This window comes from Capsella rubella, unplaced genomic scaffold, assembly GCF_000375325.1.
Source record: "Capsella rubella cultivar Monte Gargano unplaced genomic scaffold, Caprub1_0 scaffold_48, whole genome shotgun sequence".
NCBI classification, from domain to species: domain Eukaryota; kingdom Viridiplantae; phylum Streptophyta; class Magnoliopsida; order Brassicales; family Brassicaceae; genus Capsella; species Capsella rubella.
The window spans coordinates 180-9,539 of record NW_006238878.1 but is presented as its reverse complement, the minus strand read 5'-3'; the positions used below and the strand labels follow the sequence as shown (position 1 = coordinate 9,539).

At 31.5% G+C, this 9,360-nt stretch overlaps 1 pseudogene; it reads right to left on the bottom strand.

Annotated features, from left to right (window-relative positions):
* Positions 1-5,833: 5,833 nt before the first annotated feature.
* LOC17874348 lies at positions 5,834-7,524 on the bottom strand (annotated as a pseudogene).
* Positions 7,525-9,360: the final 1,836 nt, after the last annotated feature.

Genomic DNA, 9,360 nt, shown 5'->3' with positions numbered 1-9,360 from the left:
GATAGTCAACTATCTTTTTTAAGTTTTGACAGACTAAGATTTCTATAATAAATTCTATTTGAATTGATAATTTAGTAGTAATATATATCATTTTTAGAAAATAATTTAGGCTTTTGTAAAATGTTAGTATTTATTGTAATATTTTAAGGTCTTTAAAATTAAATATGCATTTTTCTCATATGTTACAAAATTTGAGGACATGTGACATTAATCTTAATGCATCATAGTCATATTCGTTTGAGTCTTTAAATAGGCCTAACTGTAATAAGATATGGACATTAAATTTAGGAAAAAAGATGGCTGGCTACACAACTATAGAAGAATACATGGTTACACATGCCAAATATTATATTGTACACTCAGCTACACGAACTAGATGTATTGCATGGCCACATGCATCAACTATACAGTGTCATGTACTCAACACCATAGACATAAAATTCTGGTACACCGGTCACTGATTTTGGCGTTGACCGGTGTTGACTCCGGCGTTAACCGTTTTTGACCAAAAAAAATATTCAAATTTTTTTTTTAATTTAATTTATAGTGTTAAAAAAACTAAAAATTATAGTTATTTTATAATGAATTTTTATGGTTTTGTATACTTTAATAAACTATAATCTTAGGAAGAAAATTGTAACAATGATTTTTGTATTTAAGTAAATCACATAATAAGTTAATGGTTTTGATTGACAATGTGAAAATAAGAAATTCTCTTACTGATTCATAAGATTTTTTGAGTTTCAGTCTAGATTATCATATTTTGAATTATTTTACTATTAGTTTAGCTCTAAATTTTTTAAAAATAACTAATTATATTAAGAATGAATACATTAAATATATAAACAAAACTAGAAATAATGATGTATATGACCATTTAAAGCAAATGGATAAGGTTAGATTTGGTGTTGTGTCTGCCAAATACTTATTCTACTATTTGACATTCATAACTGGCTTATTTATGTCGATGTGCATGAGTCAAGAAAGAAATTTCTCTTGTAGTAATTCAATTTTGATTCAACTTGTTTTCTTTCGTTAGAGAGATAGGCTCAGTGCTTTGATGATCTCTTGTACTTTTACATGTAAACAGGCGAATGGTAGACCATCTTGCAACTTTCATAAAACTATTGGATTGGAGACTATTGGAGCAAAGCTTGGATAAGGTTAGATTTGGTGTTGTCTCTGCCAATACTTATTTTACTTTTTAACATTCATAACTGGCTATTTTATGTTTATGTGCTTGATTCAAGAAAGAATCTAGCTTTGTGGTAAATATAATTAGGAGAGACCTTAAGATTTACTCATCAATTCTTCCATATTTTATTTCTAGGGTTCAAACTTCAACATCCTAAACGTTTAGGATTTCTGAAAAAACAAGAATATCTAATCTTATTTATTGTTCTAGAGTCGTCAATGTATTACCACTCAGATCCAAATTTGATAAAATTATGTCATATGTTGCCTATTTTAATACCTCAACCCGAATTTAAGCTCTTCGTATGATGAGATTATGGATATGAAGTAAGTACAGATGAAACAAGGTAATCTGAATTACGTCTTTAATTAGTCCCGTGTTGCTCATAAAAATGCATCAGCTTTGTTATAACCTCTTCTGACGATGATTCTATGTAAGAAACAAATTTGACGTTGGTGCATGAATAAGATATTATGTCCCTTGTTGCCTTTCAAAGTCGGCTCGGTTTTACAGGAAAAATGGGTACATGAAATGAAATGAGGTCATCTTAGTTACCTCTTTAACAGTCGCATCTTGAATATTCAAATGCCTCTTCAAGGTTTAAGACTCTTTTTTTATGATGAGTTTATGTATAATGTTGGTGCATACAAAACCAGTCCCATATTACTTATACAAATGTCGCGGTTCGGTTCAGAATCTTATAACAATGAGTCTTTAAATCATAAAACTAATTTATGGTGGTGAATGAATGAGATATTATGTCCCGTGTTGACTATAAAAATGATGCTTTGTTGTAGCATCTTCTGACGATGATTCTAAGTAAGAAACAAATTTGACGTTGGTGCATGAATAAGATATTATGTCCCTTGTTGCCTCTCACAATCGGCTCGGTTTTACTGGAAAAATGGGTACATGAAATGAAATGAGGTCATCTTAGTTACCTCTTTAACAGTCGCATCTTGAATATTCAAATGCCTCTTCAAGGCTTAAGACTCTTTTATATTATGAGTTTATGTATAATGTTAGTGCATACAAAAACCAGTCCCGTATTACTTATACAAATGTCGCGGTTTGGTTCAGAATCTTATAACAATGAGTCTTTAAATCATAAACATAATTTATAATGGTGATTGAATGAGATATTATGTCCCGTGTTGACTATAAAAATGCTTCGCCTCGGTTTTAGACTCTTGTTATGATGAGTCTCTAAATCTGAAAAACAGATTGATGGTGGTGCAAGAATGAGAAATTATGTCCCCTGTTTCCTTTAATAGTCATGTGTTGAAGAAATTATGTCCCCTATTGCCTTTAACATTCATGCATAGATGAAATGAAGTATTCTCAATTACTACTTTAACAGTCATATGTTGACCATACAAATGCCTTGGCTCGGTTTTAGACTTTTCTAACGATGACACTAAATCGGAGAGAGATTGATGGTGGTGCAAGAATGAGAAATGATTTCCCATGTTGCCTTTTCAAATACCTTAGAATAGTGTACTACCTCACCGACGGTTTCCATGCCGAAAAGATGTAGAACGTGCATTTGGAGTCTTACAAGCTCGATTTGAAATAGTGAAGAATCCGCGCTGTTTTGGATAATAAAAATATCGGAGAGATAATGAGAGCATGTATCATTTGCACAATATGATTGTGGAAGACGAACGACATGAATACAGTTTCTACGATCCATCGGAGTTCTATCAGGGAGAAGGAAGCGGAACTTCTCATGTGAATGTATCGTTTTGAACAGATATGCCAACGTATCTCACTAATATGATGGACAGTCTAAAAGATGTCCGTGATACGAAAATGCATGAACATATGAAAAGATTTTGTTGAGCATATCATACAAGTTCGTTTCTTGTCTCGTATTCCGTTTACTCTATTGCAGTTGTCTTTTTCAACTTTGTAAATATGTTTTTAATTTCTGAATTATGTGAAATATTTTTTTCATTTTTAATGTAATATGTGTAATTGAAATTCGTTTATTGTTAATTTTGATTATTTACTAATTTATTTAAATTTGATATAAACTTGATATAAATATATTATATTAATGATTAAGTACTTTTGGTAAGGGTTTTCTAGTGGAATGATAATTTTGTTTAAAATTTTTAATGATTTGATTTGATTAGTTTAATGTTAATTATATTAGTAGTTTAATTTTGAGTATCTTACATGTGGTAGTACTCTAGTGGAAATGGTCTAAAGCTACTAATTATTTAGTAAACGTTGATTGGATTTGGGACCACATCCTAAACTATCATTGGTTTAGTGGTGTGATATGTTTAGATACAAAATGGCTTGAATTTGGTAACTGATAAATAACTATTTCATTTTTTCAGTTTAGTTATTTTTAGTGTTTCAGCAGCATCATTTTTACGTAATATATATTACAATAAAAAACAACAAAAAAATTAATCATATATATATAAGTAAGGTTTCGCTCTCTCTTTATTGGTCCATTTGATATTTATTTTTAATTAAACCAAAACTGCAACACAATTAATCATATACATTAATTCATACTTTAAATCTACATTTTACTACTAAAATTATAACTGAAATTACATAAATTATGAATTGACTATCTGTTTTTTCCATCCAATTTTAATTAACACACAATAAATTATAATATAACTCATCTAATTCAATTATTTTAGAAATGTAACTTACATCACTTCATAGCCTATAAAAACCATTCTCACATCATCCTCCACCATATCTCATTTACTAAATATTTTCTTTGTTTTTTCTTTAATGTTCTTCGGTTCTTGCATGGGTTGAAGATTCAAGGGGGAATTTCAAAAATACCTATTTTCCAATACTGCTTTTTAAAACTACCCCTCTTTCTAATTTTATAAAAAAGTCACTATAAATTTTGAAATTTATCAAAACAAATATGTGTAAACTTATATTTACAGACACAGATTTTCTTTATATGTATGTAAACTTATATATATATTTCATAAATACCGTATAAATACCTTTTAAAAATTATTTAAAAACCTTATAAAAAATTTGTAATCCTTCGATGTCGAATTGATGGTTCGTGGAAGTCACGGAATACATTCACAGGCTTGGGGTGGTGGTGTTTCAGAGGAGAGGAGCAAACATATCTACTAGGCGCTAAGTGTTTTAGCGGATGTCCTTCACCACCAATATGGGCTATAGAGAGTATTCTTATAAGAAGGATTGACTGTCATACTTTTGAATCAGATTGTGCCGAGCTTATCGCGATGGTACAAGCCCCGCAAGAGTGGCCATCATTCTCCAACCTCTTAGACGATTTCCTTCTGTTACGTGCATCATTTCCATCGTTTTCTTTAACTAAGATTTCTCGTGACTGTAATTCAAAAGCAGATTTTCTTGCTCGTTTTTCCAGATTTCTTGATTCTGAAGTTACTTTTGTAAACAATTTTCCTCCAGTTTAGGCTACCAATCATGGAGTAATATTTTAATAAATGTGTGGTTGATAAAAAAAAAAACTTTGTAAACCTTTTAAAATCTTATAGAATACTTATAAATGCCATTTAAAATCTTTTAAAACTTTATAAATATTTGGATTTAGTCTCCCAGTAGTAATGATGATATTGATGTACCTTATCAACCATATAAAACTTTATAATTTTTATATTTGAAAAGGGGTATTTTTAAAAATGGAAAGAGAAAAAGGGTATTTTTAAAAAGGGGTACACCAAAAGGGGCATTTCTCAAAAGTTCTCAAGATTCAATTAAGATATCATTGTAAGAGATTTATTATATATTTGGTTTAACTATATTTTACTTTTTCCAAATTTATTTCTTCTTTGGTTTTTATGTACTTCTTCCTTTCTCCATTTTTTCTTATATTTTTGAATGTATATAATACATATGTATAATAATATTTTATGGCTATAATAATATTATTTTATCAATGGAGATTCAAAACTATTGTCCTTACCATCGCACAATTTTGATATTCAGTTTTCAATCTATTATACTACAAGGATAAAAAAAAGTTATAACTAAACCTAGAGATATAACTTAAATTAATAGGAAAATAAAAAGAAATTAAAAAACAAAATTATTCCTTGGGATTTTCTCAAAAACTTTTGATTGCACTTCATATGATTTTATAGGAAATATTTATAATTTGTGACTTTCAACATAGTTTAGATTTAATTACTAAATAATTTAGGTTATGTGTGAGTTAATATGAAAAAATTAAATAAAACATTTAAAATCATAGTAAATTTATATTTTTATCATTAGCAATATTATTGTTTTACGCAAAAATGCTCAAAAGTACTGGAGAAAATAACTATAAAAATTGAACAATAAATTAATGACTAGATTCATAGATATCGATGTATGCTTCTATTGTATGATTTAAATAAATAAAGTGAAAAAAATATGTTGATATTAAAATTATTTATTCTATTTCTTTATAATTATTAAATAAATTTAAACTATTAACTTAATATACAACAACCTGCGTTTGCGCAGGACATTACCTAGTATTAACTTCAAAACAAAGATATATTACTCAAAAAAGAAAGTTTATGTTGGACAATCCATGCATGATGCATAAAACAAAACCGTGAACGGAGTCTTGTTCTTTACGTAACATCCAAAGGTGAATCTTTTGAGAACTCACCATAACCGATATTTATTGACACTTAGATAACCAGACATGACTTTGCCACCAGTATTCCTCATACCGTCAATAAGGAAACACCAAGTGGAACCCAATGCTCCGACATAGAAGTCAGCTTCCGATGCCATTAAGAAGTTAATAAGAGGATAGTTCGTACTTATCTCTCTCCCAAGGCTCGCTTCATACTCAGCCATCGACTTATTACCAAATTGTCTCGCAACTTCCGTGTAATAAAATCTCCAATGCCCATAACCTTTACTTCTGTCCACAACTTCCTTCATCTCCGTAGACAGCCATATTCTCTTAAGATCCGGAAACTGATCCTTTATCCGATCAGCCAAACACATATACTCTTCTAAAGCCGCGACTCTCATTTCGCGCACTTTGTCTCCCATCCGAACATGAACGCTAAGTATTGGCCTTGGAATCCACGGTTTGTGATTCAACCATACTTGTTCCTCAATCTCTGTCCTAATCTTCCTCTTCTTGTTTTTTCTTCAAATCTCTACCTGATAAAACAATCACAGCAGCCTCTTTTCCAAATGCGGTGTTTCGAGCAATGTCCATTAAACTGCACGTGTATTCCGTTTGAAATCTCATCAAGTATCTCACAGCTAGTGCTCTCCACCATCTCCGATCCATTAAACTTCCGTTTATTTCTGTAGTAGGTTTCATATAACTCCAAGGCTTACCCCATAGCTTTGGTATAGGTCCAGCCCATATCAACTTTGAGCTGTAGTTTTGTTTACTTGTAACAATCCCACTCTCCCAAGCTTCTTTATCCCTCACAACCGCAAACGCACGTTTTCGACACTCTTCTGACGTTTCCGGTAGAAAATAGCAAGACCAGTTTCCACGAGAAGAACCTGAAACCAAACAAAGAAGTTCATACTCAACACATATTGTTCCTTTCCGTACGTGCAGTCAAAAACAATGAAACCATTTTTTTTTTTCTGAAACTGAAAAGTACTAAGCATAAGTCTGTATTTTCTCAAATGCGAGACTAACACATGTTATATGATCAAGTCCCAAGAGTCGTTCGACTTCTACCTAAAATCTTTACAAGTTGATCTATTGAATTTTGGTAAAAAAACAACAACACAAGTACACAACATTGAGCCTTTTCCGCGTACTAACCAAGAATATGTAGTCCATCATGATAATATTATATTATACATATATAGTTACAGGTGCGCCTAGCGTCTAACTAGAAAATCGTAATAAGGCATACTAGAGAAGAAACAAAACAATGTGTCCCTTTGCAACCATCATGATCTGCTCGGTTATAGTATTTTGCAACAAGAATGCGGTTTTCGTTTATAGCAATTGCAAGCAGTCCGGTCATTTCAGTGATCTGGGCTCCGGATCCATAAATATGAAGTGTTTCCCAATCAGCTACAAGGAACTTGAGTTTCGTGTTTTTGCAGTCCGAATGATGCTGATGAATCCATAAATCACTTTGAACTCTTCTCGTTAACGGATAGTTCTCTTCGTCTCCTCCATTGATCTGATATATAAGACACTACAATTTAATCAGCCATCATACTAATTACTGGATAAAAAGAAGAAGAAGAAGAAGAAACATATACCCAAGTAGGAAACGTCTGATTAGCTATACGTTTATCTAAACGGTCCCTAACTCGTGACATCTCCTCACAATTCTCTAAATGTATAGCGTTTGGTACATCAGATTTGTTCACCCCTAGCTTTTTCAAAAAGTCTTCATTGTTTAGTAATAAATTATCCCAAGTAGAAACCAAAAGGTTTACTTCATCATCATTATCTTCCGTATTAGCGTTGTTATTCCATTTCAGTTTGTGGTCTATGCTTGAAACCATATCTGCATTTATATACAATTTTCATTACACTAAGAAAAAGACAAGAAGAAGTTACCAAACATTTTTGTAAGACTTACTGATGATGTGAGTAGTGGAATTGTAGGGAAGAAAAGTAGAGGATGAGGAAGAGAAAAAGAAGGCGGCGAGTTCAAAGGTTCCAAGAGAAGTAAAAGCAGCTAAGAAGAGTGAAGTGAGACAGATTCCACATAGAAACCCAATTACACAAATTTTACATGAAAATGAATTTCCAAGCTTTAATGCTTTCCCTGAAATCAATCTTTCTAACTTAGAAAGTAAGAAGTAAGAAGTAAGAAGTAAAAACCAAACCCACTTGTTGGAGATATAACATAATATTGGAGATATCTTGGGGAGCAAGATGTATATCTTGTGGACCAACTATTATGGACCGTGAAAGTCCATTATTGAAGTCAATCCGATAAGCTCAAGGCAAAGAATATTCTAGTATTTGTGATAAGGACATATCGTTATTATGATTTATATTCCTATTGTGATAAGGTTTAGTAATCATTGTCTTAGGAGATAATGTTTATCATATGTCTTTTGTTCTTTGTATAAATACCCTAGTTGGAGAATCAATAAAACTAAGTTAGTTCAATAACCAATTCTACATGGTATCAGAGCAGTCGATCCTAGTGGATCAAAACTAAAGGCTTCCGCACTAGAAATTACTTTTGTGGTCTTAAATTCAAAAGAGATCATGGTGATATTCATGGGAGAAGATTATGGGGATGAAGACAAACCAGACGATGAAGATGACGTGAAGAAAAAGAAAAGAAAGTATGGTAATAGTTTTACCAATATGGAGGAGTTTGATTATCGTTGAATCATTAGGGGAGTTAATTGGAATGCTTATGTTTTCGGTTATTATTATTAGTCCAATTTATGGGCTGTCCGAGATTAGAACAATTATTTGTGGAGTTGCAGGACTTGCACCCATGGGATGTTGTTATTCCCTTTTACCAAGACCGAAGACAATTTGAAGTTCCACTCTTCTTTTCAAGATTGCAGTTTTTACCCTAAAGAGCTTGTTGACATGATTTCTCTACCCTTGACAAGTTGTCCACGACATACGTGTTACGTTTTATGGTTGCAAAGTTTGCGTTGTACACCAAGTTTGTCGTGCGGGGGAGTATTGGAGATATCTTGGGGAGCAAGATGTATATCTTGCGGACCAACTACTATGGACCGTGAAAGTCCATTATTGAAGTGAATCCGTGAAGCTCAAGGCGAAGAATATTCTAGTATTTGTGATAAGGACATATCGTTATTATGATTTATATTCCTATTGTGATAAGGTTAAGAAATCATTGTTTTAGGAGATAAATTTATCATATGTCTTTTGTTCTCTGTATAAATACCCTAGTTGGAGACTCAATAAAACCAAGTTAGTTTAATAACCAACTAGAGGATGGCCCGTGCTTTCGCACGGATGATTTTTTTTAAACTAAAGATATAATTGGATTTGTATTAATATTTGGTATTCAATAGTATAGGATAAACATAATAGTCTTGTATATTTTAATTTTAATTCTATAGAGTTAAATCGCGTGTTGATTTGTATATTTTAACTGTATAGAAAGTAAATAATATATACAATAGTAATTAGGTCTGGTTTTAATATAAGTACGTATATATTATATTTTCCCTAAAACCGTTAAATTTAT